General features: G+C 35.9%; 1 protein-coding gene across 9 annotated transcripts in view; it reads left to right on the top strand.

The window, feature by feature from the left end:
• Nucleotides 1-16,661, top strand: part of ZNF644 (zinc finger protein 644) — a 71,264-nt gene that overhangs the window by 33,428 nt on the left and 21,175 nt on the right. For all 9 annotated transcript variants that reach the window (XM_051802156.1, XM_051802126.1, XM_051802176.1 and 6 more), the window contains one exon: nt 9,223-9,278. The gene's annotated coding sequence lies outside the window, so the exon portion shown is untranslated. The remainder of the gene's footprint in view (nt 1-9,222; nt 9,279-16,661) is intronic.

The raw sequence follows: 16,661 nt of genomic DNA, 5'->3' as shown, positions 1-16,661 counted from the left end.
ACAAGCATTTGAAGGGTTCAAGGCTGAAAAGAGAAAGTTTGATGGAGCCCTAACTTTGAAGTGAAGCCTTTGTAGGACTGCTATGCCTTCTTGCAGTTTAGCATGGAAGCTCCATAGGTGCTTATTAAACAGTTTAGAAAGTAGACCTCAAGGTACTGCATAACTTGAGTAGAGACCTTGGGGTAGATCTTGAAAATATCTAGAATAGAATAGATAGAAGAATTTTGTAGAGTAATTTTGGAGCAAAGGCTTAGTAACTTGACAAAACACTTGGAAATTATACTATAGAAAACAATCCTGTGTGGTGATGCTGTTAGTAATAAATCTTGTGGACCCTGTCCATATGAACACAGGGACCGTGAATAGGAGCTTACTAATGGATGTTGTATCAGAACTGCTCTGTGGTTGTGGTGCTGGTGATATGTGACTGGTTCAGCTGAGTGTTCACAACAGTAACTGGTGATCAAAAACTACATTTGAAAGAGGTGTGTGGAGGCATTTGCCCCAGTTTGCTTCCCAGGCCTGGTTGTATAACCTGGGTTGTAAGATGTGTGTTGTTTCTATTAAAAAAAAACCCTAATGCAGCTATCTGTAAAAGTAAAACACAATTGGTTAAATTATGTTGCATTACTACAGCTTATCTAAAGTAGGAAATAGTTTTTACTTATTATGTAGACAATGGACAACGTTAGAAACTTAGTGTCACCAAACCAAAAATGAACGCTGAGCAGCAAAGTGAGAGATGGATTTTTACATTTTCAATGACTATTAAGGTGATAGCATTGACAGCATATTATAACTTCTTCATCAAAACCAATCCTCTGTCACCAAAAAGCAGGCTCCAGCAAAATGAAGGAAAAGCTTTATGTTAGTGGTTAAGTATATGTGACTCCCCAAAGTGATCTTTCATAGATTATAAAGATTATAGCTTGTATATCAACCCAATTAGAAAGTAAAGTATTTTGTAGCTTCACTTCAAATTTGATAAGCAGTAGCTAAATCCTGTTGTATAAAATACACATATATTTTGTTTTGGAAAACTATTGCTGGAAGAATGGCAGTGCTGAAATTTATATTTTAAGTGATTGTTATGTTTGGTTATTTTCTTCCTACTGGAACATTCACTGAAGTCACAGCTTACTCTGATAAGGAAGCAGGCTGTTTGGGAGTTAGCAGTGATGTTTACAGAGACTAATACTCTAGAGTGTCTACTCTGTCCTCTGCTGGAAGGCACTGTCATAGGAATATCAAAATAAAATCTGCTACACCAATTCAGAGTTCAGCATAAACCTACCTTCATTTTAAATGTAAGCCCTTATATATGAGCAAAGGTTTATGAATACTTAGGAAAATCTAAATGTGCATGAAATCTGTAGGAAATTTTTGTTAGATTCTACATTTTCACAGATGCAGAAAATCCGCTTCCTCTGAGGCTAGGAACAGGAGATTCCCTCTCCTGCCATGGTCAGGAAATGTCAGAAATGCTGTCTAGACCGACAACAGCAGGCATTAGAGCTCGTGATCCCAGCATAGCTATGCTTTCAACTGGAACAAACTTGTGAGGAACTGAATTTGGACTTAGGATCCTATTTTGTTGGGGGTACTTATGTGCTAATACCAGTTCGCTATTTCCTCCCATTGCTCTTACAAATACTTATGTATTTCACTTTCTGTTACTGCTCTTTCACCACTGCTTTCTTTCAAACTGTCTTGACACAACAAAAGAGAGATTTTTATTTTTTTTAAAGAAAGAAGAAAATAATGTCATCACTAATTTTGAACTGTAGAATTTTAGGCTCAACCTTTTTTAAAAACTACATTGCAGTTCTAAGTCAAGGAAGTGTTTCAAGTGTTGTCATTTTTAAGACTGCAGAAATGTAGAGGAGGAGTTGAAAATGAATGTGTATGCTAGTTGGTCTTAAAAGAGTTTTGTAAATGTAGAAAATTCAGAGATACATCAGCCTAGTAAGAAATTGCTTTTGGCTCCAGCATTTGCTTTGATTTTGTGATGTGTGGTCTGGGAAGGGTTTCTCAGTGGCTGCTATCAGTGATGACTGAGGCTGTGAGCCTGTGGCCAGGTGATCTTGTATCAGGCTGGGTTCTTAGCGCCTGCAGGTTAAAACGATGAACTGCAGCACTGCTCTCCTCTGAAAGTGTCCCGCAGACTGGCTAGTCTCCTAAATGTAGGGTTGGGTTGTTTGGGTTTTTCTGAAGAGCAAGCTGCCATACTGCTACATTTCCATTAGTGCAAACGGAAATTGTGTCAAGTCCAGCGTTAGGGAATACTGTTAGGTGAGTACATTGGGCTGAAGACGGTCTGGAGGGAGGTATCTGAAGCGCACAGCTGGAGAAACTGCTGAGCACTTAGCTGCCTTTGGGTTTATACACAGGTTGTAGTAAGGGCTGTTGGCTTTGGAACAGTGTTAAAGCTGAAGAGAAAATGGCTACCAGAAATCATTGTTGCTACAGTAACAACATGGCTTGATTATTAATGTGCTGCTTTAACTACTGTTAGAAATGTTATGTGAGATACTGCTTTTAAGTTAAAGTGTCCTTAATGGAAACAGATATTTTCATCCATTTATATATTAATGAATATCATCAGGCTTCTTGTTCTAGAATGCCAGTCTTTTTATTGGAGAAACTAATTTCTAGTAAATATATTTTAGAATCTCATTGCTGCTTTTTCTACACCAAAAAGTTGCTTAATGGTTTTGAATTTTAATAATAAACATAAATGACCTTACAAAACAACTTGCAGGGGAAAAAACCAATCTAGAGATACTATTTCACAAAATAGGTGGAATATGGTAACATAATTCTGGTTTTCTGAAACTAGGCCCTTAATGGTTTTTCTGCGTGCAGCCAAGCTTTTTTTTTTTTTAAGTTATTTTTATATTTTGAGTGTGAAATAAGTATGCCCAACCTACCCCCTATTTGAAGGTTTATAAGTAAGGATCAGACTATAGAGTGGAATCTACTTGGAAACTATATTTTATTTCATAAGGGTGTAAGTGTATGCATTGTGTAGTAAACTTTTTGCAGGTTTTCTGTTAATATAGTACAGTTACACTGAGGAATTTCAGAGTTGTGTAATGCAGTACATCAGGAAAGGGGTATGTCAAGTTCAGTGAATGTGTTAAGATTAATTGATGCAATTCTGTCTCTATTAGGATTCTACAAGTGGCAGATGGGTGGCAGGTATGGACTGACAGTAAAGTGTGTCTGCTTTTCATCAAATTCCCACATGTGTAATATGTCCCATACCTAAAGAGGATCTTATTCTTCTGTACTTTTTTTTGGCTTTTGGGAGGTTTTGGTGAAGTTCTCTGTCGGACTTTCCAACTGAAAAGACACAGGATTCATTCAGTAGAAGTGGAGCTGATAAATACACATAAGATAAAACTTTGAAGTTGTGGAAAAATGCATAGTATGTAAAGACATGTTTGAACTGTAGAATGTTGCTGCTTGGTGGTGCACACAAGGGGATGCACTAATTTGATGTACACAACCTTAGCTTAAACTTCGCTTATTCTTATGCTTAGCTGGCCTGCTTCATGCTTTTGTTAAAATTCTGTAGTTTTGGAGAAAGGAGAGGACGACACTATAAATGTTCACTACTGTGTAGTTTGGTATTTTAAAAACAAAACTTGAAATATAAGAGGCTGTTTTCTAAAAATGAGCTGCCTCAGATGTTTCTTAAAGCTTACTTTTTTTTTAAGACACAAGATGCATGTTTTTTAAATAAGGCTGTTGATTCCTTAGAAAAACGTTGTGATGTGCAAAGTGATGAAGCTTTCCTGTTTTGGATTTCCAATTAATTACTTTCAGCTGAGAAGTAGGGTGTACAAACTTGGAGGAACCATAATCAATTTTATTGCGAGGTAGGCAAGATTACATGTAACTGACTGTTTTCTGGAGTGCTTTTGTGCAGTGCTTATAGTTAGAGGGTATGTCACTGTATTTTGAGGTGCTTTATGCAAAGCTTATATGATATGGTGAAGGAATATATATATATACACACACGTATATATGTATGTATAAAAATGCAGACTGGAGAAGAGAGTGATTCTGTAACTGAAGGGTAGAGGCAGTTCCTGCACAGATAATGTATTGATGAGATTTTGCTGACAGCATAATGAAAGTGTTCAGTGTCAAGGATGATGCCAAGGATATGTACAGTGCCATTAGTAGTTTGGAGTGGAATGGAGAGATGATGTCATTTCGTGCTTTAGGCTTTCCCTATTTGAGAAAAGCTGTTATATTTATGGTATATAAGTGCAGCAAACAGCTAGTTTGTGGTCAAAATAAATAGGCTGAAGGGTGACTGAAAATTACAGGTGGTTATTATGTGAATGGTATGTTGATCTGTAGCTCAAAGAGGTAGAGAAATAACAAAGAAGGTGAATTATTTTTTAACAGCTTATTGCTTATGGCAAATCTCATTTTGAAGAATGCTGTTCAATTTAGTTGGATATTGATGGACTGTAAACTTATTTATTAAATATCATTGATGCTTAGAATGTTACGCCTAATCTTAGCTGAGGGGAGAAACTGCACTGATAAGTAACCTTTAGAAACAACATGTTAGTATTTTCTCTTAAGGCCTTGAAATTCTAAATGTTTTCAGAATTTCCATCTTTAAACTGATGCTTCAGTTTAGTACTCTTATACTTTTTTTTGTATGTTGATGGTTACATATTTGCTTACTGTACAATGTACACTCAAAGTAAGCAGCTCTTAAATTATGTTCGTTTCCCCTTGCTTCTCTGTAGACATCTTTGCATCTTTATTGTGTGCCTGTTGTGTACATCTTTAAATGTTTGCTTCTGATCTGTTCAGTAACAGAGTGGAAAAGTAACCTTTTCAGCCAATATATTTTGTTAGTCCAAACCCCTGTCTACCTGGAACACTCTTCCCTCTGATGTATTTTCAGGGGTTTTTTTTTATATATAATGCAGATTTTTGAAATAATTATTAAATCTTGTTGTTTGACCTAATTGATGCTATAAACAAAGGTTCTTTTTTTCCATTCAGGCTACTCACTCTCACTACTTTTTTCCCTACTGTGATACTCCTATTAATGTTGCATTCAACTACTTGTAATTTTGTTTGGATTGAAACAGCTTCCCAGTCTGAGGTGTGATCAGTTGTGTTCATTTCCTATGCTGTCACACGTTTCCTTGAAGTGCTTCACCATCCCATACGGGTTGTTGTCAAAAAGCAAAACTTTCTACGAGTAGAAAAATGAGAGATTTCAGCACTTGCACGTGAAAGCCCTACCACAGCTTTGGGAACTGTGCGTGTGGCTTTTACTGTGATGAACAGACAAAGAAGAACTGTAACTTCTTTGAACTGTTTTTCAGATAATTCTCAAAATCTGGCAGGAGATTCAAAATGCAGGAGGCAGTCTTCTCTCTTGCAGTCCCTTGCTTGCTTTTGTTCAGTTACTGCAGATTCTTTGAAGTCAGAAGCATCTCCAGTAAAAAGACTTAAATTTTGTCTCTTCACGTTGTAAAGTGTTAAGCTTTTGCTTAATTTAACTTCTGGATAATTCAGGCTTCAGTAGAGTACCTGCTCTTAAATATTGCTTTTCATTAACTATTGTAAGAAGAGTAATTATTATTATTTTTCCTTTAAAAATTTAATTTTAGTAAATTTGACAGTGGCATTTATGATTCAGTTGGTTAAACTACAGTTGGAATAGCATAGATTGAGAGGTTTTACAAATTCTCAAAGGGAATTAATTTTGTGATTTTAGAAAACCTCATGTTTAAATTCAAGTGATTATTTAATCTACACTGAATGTTAGTTCTAGGTATTTGTGGGTACTGAATGTAGAGTAAGTTATTTTTATACTTTTTAGATAGGAATCAAAGACAATCAAAACTCCTTCTGCAAACAGAAAGCAGGAAACTACGTTCTGTACAGACAAGGTCATTGCTGACCAGTTGTTAGGAAGACGATGGCATACACTTGTCTTTAAAGAGCTTTTTGGCTGTATTAACTGATGTAGGAGACTTATCAGCTTAGGTTTTGTTTTTTCAGTTCTCTTCTCAAATTACTTTATCCCTGATACTTGTGTGTACAGTTTTGGCTGGAACGTTGTCTGGGTTTCTTGTAATAGACTTTCTTAGCGTAATCTCTGCTTTCTGCTGACTGATTTTTCCCACACTGATATTTAGGATTATTGGATTTCTGTAATATTTTAGATGTTTTCCAGAGCTGCATCAGGTATTAGAATGAAATTTCTTCTGCACCCCACCCTCCTCTTTTGAATTTAGCAGATTTTAGTGGTGGGATGGCCATATCCTGATAAATGTACATGCCACTCTCGACTAGCTAATCAAATTTTCTAAGTCTCTAATTCAAGACTACAGTTGCAAGCCTTTTGCTGTGTTTTTGTGTCAAGCTAGTGGAATGGACTGTTTAGCCACAGTTTATACCAACAAAAGTAGTTTATATAGTATAGTCATTCTAGCTTTTGTCTCTTCCTCTTTTAACCTTCCTACACAAGCGTAATCAGCTATAGGGGGCAAAAGCTAGTTTTATATTACATTATGACTCTCTTAAAAAAAACCCCAAACACAACAAAATAAGAAACAACAAACAACAACAACCCCACACACATACACAACAACAGCAACAAAAACTTCAAGTAAACGACCTGAAAAACATCTCTATGAATTATGTTCCTACCTGCAATTGTTCCAGGAGAAGGTGCTAAAAAAATGGTTAAGTGTCTTCTCCCAGATAGATGTAGAAATGTCAGTTATTGCAGATCTGTTAGGAAATAAGGGCTAGATAGTAGATAAAGGGATCCAAACTCTTGTCAAGATTACAGCAAATTTTATTTAGTCATTGTACACCTTTGCATTCTAGTGTTTCTCTAGTGTTTTTTCCCAGAGAGGGGGCAGGTTAATAGGAGATACTTCATTAAAGCAAAAAGAGCTTTCAGTCCATCTTTTTTTTTTTTTAGTATTGTTGGGGGGGGCACTTGAGGTTGCGCCCGTTGCCACCATTGCAGTTTTCTTCCACTTCCTGTTCTCTGCCCTTATCAGAACAGGCAGCTGCTTATTGCTGATCAGAAGCCTGACCATTTTACAGCCATGCTTGTGCCCTTTCACTCTTTGAATAGTGAGGTGAATGTTCTGTAGATACATTACCCAATTCTGCATCCCTTTTGATGCTGTCTATTACCTGGTGATGGAGAGTGACTTTCATTCTCCATTTCTTTTCCTGATAATGAGAATTAAGACAGGAAGATTTGAGCCAAAGCATTTGTGATGTTGAAATCTTTGCCTTTCCCTAAGGAGTTTTTGGAGAACTACCTGTCTTGAATCTGTTGGTAAAGAACGTCAGGCACTGAGTTATTTCAAATGTCATCACCCTTGAAATGAATAGTAGGTGTTAGAGTTTGATTGTTTGTATCGGAGTGAGAGGAATCTTCTTTGACAGCAGACAGACCTTTGAGAGGTGAGTGCTGGTTAAGCACAATAGGTCAGGTAGCTTTAACCAGTCTCAATGCTATCAGTAGTTTGGCCTAAAATCTGGTGTCTCGTGGATTGTATTGCCTTCACGAAGATGTTTGCATGACTGTAGTACTGCAAGTACTATCATGCATTGGGTGGAGCTTTGAACACCAGAGGGATTGAAAAGGGGAGTTATTTCTGAGTTGTTGGTAGTGTTTAGTTAATTGCAGTATTTAAAAGATGTGTTCGTTGAAGGCATTTTGCACAGGGGCAGAGTCATTGGTGCAGTTCTTCAGTGAGAGGAGTGTTAGGCTGGGATTTGTCACTGCCCAGCCAAAGTGCACTGGTTTACTGAGATGTCTGGTTTAGTGCTGATCGTAATGTTTGATAATGTAAAGCCTGCAGAGACCTTCTTTCTTATTTTTTGAATGTTGTTTTGGCTCTTCGTACATATAGGCTTTTATTTTTGTGGGCATTTTTAACTGTAGCTTTACATTTGCCTTCTGTAACTAATAGAAGAGCTCCACAGCTGTTTGAAAATAACACTTCTGCTTCTCTAGATGAATGAATACGACTCTAAAACCCAACTAAAGAATTGTATTTTTTTTTCTGTAATAAATCTTATTTGAGAAATGAGCACATAAACATTGAATAACATTCTTGCTTAAGGCTGCATGAAGTTTAATGTGATACTAAGGAAATGATCCTGGGACTAGGGAAAGGAGCTCAAATACTTATCTTCTGTTGCTTTTTATTGCCCAACCAGACTTACTTGAAAGGTCTGTCCTCCCTTACTCTGTGTTTGTTATTTAGGAAAATGGCTTTGAGACAATTGCAGTCTGACTGGGAAACTCAGAATCAATAAACTGTGTGTGAGCAAAATGAGGGAAGGAATCCTAGCCAGTATGTGAGGACAGGTATCTAGTTCAGATTTAATTTTGATGATGACTAAACATTAGTTTGGTCTAGATACCAACCCTTTCTGTAAAGATGTATGCTAGTTGTTGTTTCTTCATTAGAAGTAGACCCAGTTCTGTAGAGATACCGTAGCCAAATCCATTCTTGTTTTTGTGCAGCTTCAGTGACTCTCAGAGTCTCTTCTAAATGTTATATGGTCTGGTATCTCCAAATAGGAAGTGAAAAACTTCCTTGTATAGTTCAAAAGATCCATGAATAAAATAGAGTATTTATTTCATCTGACATTAATCAACATTCATGAAGGCAAAGAAGTTATGATCTTAAGATGGGCAAGCTAGCCTTAGAATAATAACACAACTCTGCCCTAGAAAAGGTGAGGAATTAGCAAGGCCCAGGCTTAAAGCCCTTCAACACTTAATCTTAGATATGTTGATCATTTTTGCAGAAAGACTTTTTAAAAAGCTTCCATTTGTAACCATTTCCTTTCTGTGCATTGTTCCTCATTCAGAGAACTTAAGATAGCTGACTTTGAAGGCAGTAGCAGAAAATGCAGCAAAGTTTTTCTTGCCGTGAAGCTTTTTTCCACTTGTTTGACCCATGATTTCTTAGTGGATTTTTTAATTAAAATGCGAGTATCTATCTTACTTGCAAATTACACGTGTATTTCAGAGAAGACCACTGGAATTTTGTTATTTTTACCCTGAGACAAAAATGATCGAATACTTTTGTGGCCGTGGATTTCTTATCTCTCTGCTTTGCCTGTCTTGTTTGATAATCTAGGACACAAGCAGAAAATGACAGCTGTACAGTAAGTTCTTCTTTTATTTTGCAGGTTTGTTTTATTGTGGAAGTGGATCTTACAGCATAATGTAAATCAAACAAGCAAAGGTGAGTAGAAGTTTTTTGTTGACCTTTTTTTCCCCTCCCCAAATGCCATTAGCATATACTGCTGAACATGCAGAAAAGTGGTCAGTGAAAATTCTCTTGAAATTTGTATCTTGATTACTGTAATTTATGAATGTAGTGTTACTTCTACGAGGTTAAAATAGGAACAAAAGATGCTCCCTTATTATTTAATATTATTATGATAATTACGCTTTTCTTCGGTAAGTTATTATAGTCAAAAAGCTATCAAGGTGTTCTGCTAGCTGTTGAGAGCCAAAATTATGAGTACTTTAAATTAATTTCATTCTCTACATATTATCCACCTGGTTGCAAAATATTGAAAGTGTACTTTGCATTGTCAAAGCAGCATGTTAAACTTGAACTTACTGTATTAATAAATAACTCTGTGGGAAATTTGACCAGTTGTCAGAATAGCGTTTCAAATTTTTAATAATGAAATTCTGTTGAAATTTTTTTTTCCCCCTTTCTGTCTTAAGGAACCCATTTGGGAGTAGAACTGAAGTGTCCATTTGCAGTTGCAGAGTGTCCATCTAGGAGAAATTTTCTGTAACTTTGGCATTTGTCCTCCTTTGCCCCACCCCCCTCCTCTGTTATTTTGAGAAAAAGAATTTTTTCTTTTCCATTTACTTGATATTCTACTTCAGGAATAATTTGAACTGTATTAGTCTATTTAAATTAATATCTTTGCCATGTGATTATGTGAAACATTTAACAAAGAGCAATTTACTTTAATCTGTTTTGAGTCTTTCAAGAGTATCTTTAGGTAAGGTTCCACTGTTCAGTAGATTATTCTGCTTGGGAGACAGGGCATGATGGACTCGGGTACAGAAGCTTCCATAACAAACAAAAGCTGGCTTCTCAAGTTTTCTGCTTGCTGTTTGACTAATATGCCATCTCAGAATGTACATGCTTGCAGTGATCTGAAATTTTGAAGAGGTGAGAGGGAGATCCCGTTTGCTTAAATGAACTTGTTCCTCATTTCTAATCTCCTATTAATATGTAGACTTGATATCACTTTAAAATTGTAGTATGTATATTTTGAAATAGACAGGAACTGCTTTGTTTGTATCTTCTGTTCTGCTAAGACTTCTTTAGAGCTATTGCTGTTAACTTTACTGATTATAGAAGAATGCTTTGTGGGGAATTTAAAATAACTCTGAGTATTGATCCTTTGTATAATGTATAACTGATTCAAGACTTGGATTATGAATTGTCCTCTGAACTATGAACAATTAAAAATAAGCTCTCCTACTGTATTATCTATATACTTATGCATAGAACTTACTGCCTTAGCCTGACTTTGCTGGTTTCTAGAATGTGCTGCTTTGGGAAGAGGAATAAATATAACACTGCATAAGGAGATACTTTGTCTGAGGATGAGTGTAAAGTAAGAGTCGTGGCTACAAAGGGAACTTGAATTGATAGTAAGATTCAAACTGTTACCTGTGCCTTCTAGTGCATGCTTTCAGTACTTGAAGCTTAAAGTTTATGTTCTGTCTCTTCTTAATTTTGTTGTCTAATAACTGGTTTAAATACAGAAAATTAGTTGAAAAGTCTAATATATAAATGAGTGTGTTCTTGAAACATGAGGTCTTCTGAATGAAACTCCAAAGACCTTTTGACTTAATGGTGTTTAGCTATGTATAGTAGAAGAAAGCTGATCTCTGAGGGGAAAGCCTGTACTCTTGCATACGTAACAAGAGGACAGAAAAATGTGTAAAAGAATACATAGAAACAGTGTAATGATGTTAGATCAATATTGTTATTGCTTAGAGGAGATCTTGAGGTTCTGACAGTTCTGTAAAAATGACAACTGAATAGTCAGTTAATCAATGAAAATATTACACTTTCCTAAGGCAAATATAAAAGGTATCATGTCCTGACTTTTGGAAATAAAGAAGTCTGTTGCTAGATAAAAACACACAGGTATGAGATAGGTTTTACAAGCAGTTAATGTACCTTATTGGGATAACTGTAGTATTTTTTCTTAAATTTTCTGATTACCAGACTGCATCTTCTGAGCTCCACAGGAGGACCTGTTTGTGTTAAATAAGGGGGGAAGTGAGGAAAAAATAAGCTTGGTCTCAGTGTGTTAACAGTACAATGGGCCACACTTCTGTGTAGCAGAAAAGGTAGCACAAGGTAGATGCTTGTGCTGAATTTCCCTGTGTGTCAAGCGAAGTCATATTTTAAGCATTTTAATTATAGGTTATATACAGCATTCTGCACAGGATAGATTTTAGTATGTGGGATTTGTGTTTCTTTGGTTCAGACAGTAATCTCATATAATTTTAATATTGTTCATATTATCCGGGTAAAATGAAGTTGAGCTTTCTGCCATTAAATCACTTCTGGTGTTTTGTGGTGGTTTTATTTTTTTTATTAAAAAATTAAAGAAACAAACCTCAATTATTAGTGAGGTGATGCGAGCATTTCTTCTCACCTGTGTTTTTCTGGTCGTGTACAGTGTGTTATATAGGTTTGGGTCTTTTAAAAACTCTGATTTCATATGTTCATCAGCAAGCATTATAACTTTCTCCAAGTCAGCAGAATTTTTGTTCTTAATCTGTGGAGGTACAAGATGGTTCTTTTTGCCTTACCTGGTACTGCTGCTTAGAATCTTACTAGCTTTTTAATCCTTGATCACTGAAAGAACATAGAGGATGATGAGAGTCAGTTTGCTGGTAAGGATGAATGAGTATCACTAATGTAATTCGTTACTCTAAGGTTCTAAATTAAATTAGTAAAAGCAGAGTGTGTGTCTCGGGTGGTCTTTTTATAATTGGGAAAAACAGCATGCTTTAGGAATTAAAAAAAAAAAATCTTTCTTCATGAGCAGGAGACAGTCTTAAAATTTGTGATAACATTAAAACTGGTACAGCAAGTGGTTATCAGCCAAAAAAGCAAAAATGAGAAACTGCTATATATGTTTCAAGTCATGCTGGATAAAAAGAATGACAAATTTTTTTTAATATAACAGGAAATAAGGTCAGAATTGTTCCAAAGTTGAAAGACATGTTTTGTTCAAAGATCTGTCCCAATAAAATTGTTCTTAATGTTGCCTTTAAGAAAGTTGCACTGTAAATCCATTTATAGCATCATGTTTTTGTCATGCAAGTTTTCATCTGTGATCTGCTGGATTGACACTTCACAAGTAGTTCATGCAGGTAACTAACAATATAGTTTAATTAACTTGAGAAATATTCCTGTAAAAATAGTCAAATATTCTAAAAATCAAATAATCTAAAAGTTCTAAAAATCCTTCCCAGTCTGGTTGAGATCTTTACCTCCTAACGAAAGCAGATTGAGTAGCTTATCCAGATAACAAGCTGCATCTTTATATCTTAAGATATGTATCTTTTGCATCAGTTTCTGAATTCACTTTTTCCTGAAATTCGGAGTTATGGTGGAAGTAAGACCTCTTTGGCCATGTAGTTGTAATCACTGGGGATTTGCATAGAGTTATGCAAAAAAACCTAAACACTAATAATTAGTTGGTTTATTGATATCTATTTGATTTGTATTGGAAGAAAGGGTTCTTTACCCAACTGCTCACAAAAGATGTCTGAACAGAAAGACTGAATTGTAGGAAAAACCTTTGTTTTAAATTGAAAATCAGTTTTAGATTTGGATATGAAAAATCTGTGGGTTCTGCTTTGATTAATTTTAAATGTCTTTATATTAGCACAGCATTGCTCATATTTGACAGCTACCAGTTCTATATGTGGGGAATAATTAGATTTGCATACAGAATTTCACTGCCACTTGGTGGCAGTACCTGGCTTCAAAAGGACTTGTTTCTGAGCAGATAAGGTGACTGATTCTGTAAAACTATAGGTTAAGGGGGAGTAGATTAGTTTTAAAATTTCTAGAAGTTAGTTCTGTGTTTTAGAAAAAAAAATACTTTTTATTTAGCCTACTGGAAGGATTTGCATTTGTATGTCTCTATGGAAAATCTAGCTATCGTGTCTAATATGTAATTTAAAAGTATTGCTTGTGTTAATAGTATTCTCAGAAGATGTATTTAATGTTCCCCAGTTGAATTATTTTAGCATTTACTTCTAGCATTTTGCTTCGATTGAGTAGTTTAGTTCAAGTAATTTTAGAGCATAAAATTTGCTTTATGGTAGTATTCTTTATAATATTGCATTCTGCAACGTTAAATGGAGGACTGCCAAAGCTGCTTTTTTGCCTTCTGAAATATTCTCTGCATTTTTACTTTTTTATTTATTCATATAAATTTTAGGAAAATATTCCCCAGTAGATTTTTCTGTCAACAAAGCTGGTAAAAGTCTGTGCCCTTACTCATAGTTGCTGTCTCTCAGTTGTGCCGATTCAGCAGTGTTTGGGTCCCAGCCTTTTAAACTGAATAATGAAATGGTTGATAAAGTGTGGAGGAAGGAACCTGGGGGGGAGTGGAGGAAGGCAGCAGTTATTTAAACTGGCTTTGCTGCAAAGAAAAGCATAATTCCAATGTATAGCACTGTAATTTGACAGTATATGACTGGATGTTGAAACTTCTTTCTCTTCTTTGCAAGCCAAAATCTTCTGCAATGGTCAACAGGTCTCTAATATTAGTATTATGCCCCATGTAAGGACTGTAGTAGTGAGACTAAAGTGTGGAAGAGTGCAGATACTTTCCTAAATATGGTCTCTTGTGAAATGTCTCACTTACTAGGACTGGAGATGTGACAGAGTTTTGCTAGTGGCGGTGGGTTCTATGAGGAGGAAATGTTTTTACTGAGGAGGAAATACTTTACTGTACGAAGAGCTGACACTGAGAAGGCAGGTGTCCTTAGGCCCCTCTGAGATGTGACACATCAGGGAGGCATCAGGGAGAATATGGAGACGTAGAAGAGGGATTCATCCTGTAAAGTCTAAAATTGTAGAAATACAAATAAAAAATGTGGTGGGACTTAAATACCGGGTTGATAAATTTGAGGGTGACAATAATACCTTAGTGGTAATATGATTTTATTTATTGAAAGAACTCTATAAAACATGATCACTGGAAGAGAGTTAGAAGGGAGAGGGACATCAAATTATAGTTTTGCTGTCAATATATTCTACAAAACTTGACATGGAGAGAATTCACTTTTTCTGTATACCTAATAATTTTTGTGTAATTTTTTTAAACTGTCGGAATGATAAATTCAAAGTTAGTGGTTGGAAACTTTTTTAAATTAAAATACTCTTATGCCTATATAGATGATATTTTGAAATCGGAAAATTGTGGATAGTGTGAGCACACGGAGCACTCTAAAGCAGACTAAAGTAAGCAAGAATTGGGATACTGTGTGGCAGAGTGTACTAAAATAGAATCACAGAATAGTTGAGTTTGGAAGGGACCTGCAGCAATCTTGTCCAGCCCTGTTGTCCAGCCTATTGAGGTGCATCTCAATGGCAGCACAACCTGCTGGTGTATCAGCCGTGGATCTGTCTTGTGTTCTCAGCAGCCTTGCTGAGGGTACCTTCTGCCCCATCACCCAGTTCATTAATGAAGATGCTGAACAGTGTGTGGGACTCGGTGCTTGACCCCAGGGTACTGCTTTAGTTCCTGGCCAACTACACTTTGTACCACTGATGGCAACCCTTAATTTTTTGGCAGCTTGTTAAAGATGTCTAGCAACAAGGATTAGGAGCAGGACTTCTATTTATAGACTGTCATGAGAAAAAACTTTCTGGGTTTTTTTAATGTTGGTGGTTAATAAAATTATTTGTTGTATCATCATGGCTAGGCTTCACGATAATTTGGGATTTGTTGTATGATGTCTAGATAAAAGCAATTTTTGGGACCATACTTGAAGCTTAAGAATACTTTTCACTGAAAAACACAGATAATGGTGATGAAAGAGATGAAAAGTGTTTTCTTAAACATTTAGTTTCTTTAGAGAGTAAAAATGTGTGAGCATGTGAGATGACATCAAGGAAGAGAATTTATGCATGTAAAAGTAAGGGAATGGTTTTGGAGAGAAATAGTATGTATTTTACAGAGCATTCTTCAGAGTATTTTTCATACTTCTGTGTCTCTTACTGGAATGCTGCTAGTTATTACCATGTGTGTCTGCATTTAGGACAATTCAGTATTTGATTGTAGTTCTCATCTTTAGTAGAAACTAATGGCAGTACAAGTCAAACTAGATCACGCTACTAAAAATCCAAACTAGAGAGCTGCAGGAACATGAACAGGATTGGGGAGTGCTGGGGGGAGTTATGGAAGCCTGTGGAGTTGCCACACAATGTGTGACTGTTCTTAAGTTACCAGATTCAACATCTTGGATTTTTTTGTTCTGGCTAGTCATCTTTTAGAAATACCTAGTTCATTTTGAAAAACATCTACCATTGAAACCATCTTAAACTCCTGCATGAGTGCTTGAAACTAGAAGAGTACATTTTTATAGTGATAGGTCTGATTCTTGTGACACTTAAATTGTATTGTCATTTATTTTTATTGATTTCAGTATTGAATTTTAGCATGATGCCCCCCATTGTGACAAACTGGTTTATTTTCCCAAGCAAATCAATATTAGAGGAGTAAGATGGTCGGTGGCAGTAATGGTATTCTCTTCTGTGATTTCTTATTGTCAGGTAGTCGTTCTGAAGTTGTGTTCAGTTCCTCTTCACATGTTAACATATCACTCTTAGACATCTTAGGCTAGAAATCAAGTTTCTGAAATTTTGACATTTTTAGGGAAATTTTTTACTTACTATTCTGACAGCTTTTGAAGATGTTATTTTATTAGGAACTAAGTTTCAGGAAAATTAACTTTCTAAAAACATGTCGTTCAGGTTTGATGTTCCCAGCCAAGATGGGCTGCTTTTGTAATATGGCTCCTCTATAATTCAGAGTTTCTCTTTGGTCAGTTTTTTCTGCAGATATGACAACTCAGTGACTCTTCAACAGTATAACAACAGTGGGTGGCAGTAACTTTGTATTTCTTTGTATTTATTTATTAGGCGTAAAACGTGTTGTATTAGTAATATTTCTTACTGCTTTAAAAATTTTTAATATGGCAGTCTAGTTAGCTGTGAGAGTTTTCCAGTATGTGTGCTTTTATGTGAACTGCTGTGGATCTGAATTGTATTGAAGAGAGCTAGTTTTCAGTGGAACTCCTCATGTTGTAGTTAGATTAATAACTATGTACTGTATGTAAAGTAGATGTTGAGGGGCAGCATTCACAGTGTTGTGCATATTAAACAAGCTGTCTCTTCACTGCAGAAGTTTAAAAAAACACAGAAGTGTTCAGGTGAATTTGTAGGTTTCAAAGCTAAGTGAGGCAGTCTACAGTTACTGTTTCTGCTGTGCAGAAGGGAGTGTATTTTCAACAACTTGATTTGCAAACACAGATAGAAGCAGGAGGAAAG

The sequence above is a fragment of the Manacus candei genome, unplaced genomic scaffold (genome assembly GCF_025592945.1).
Source record: "Manacus candei isolate 608988 ecotype Guabito, Panama unplaced genomic scaffold, ASM2559294v1 h1tg000005l, whole genome shotgun sequence".
In the NCBI taxonomy this organism is placed as follows: domain Eukaryota; kingdom Metazoa; phylum Chordata; class Aves; order Passeriformes; family Pipridae; genus Manacus; species Manacus candei.
Note: the sequence above shows the minus strand (reverse complement) of the source record. Positions and strands in the feature narration are given on the sequence as shown.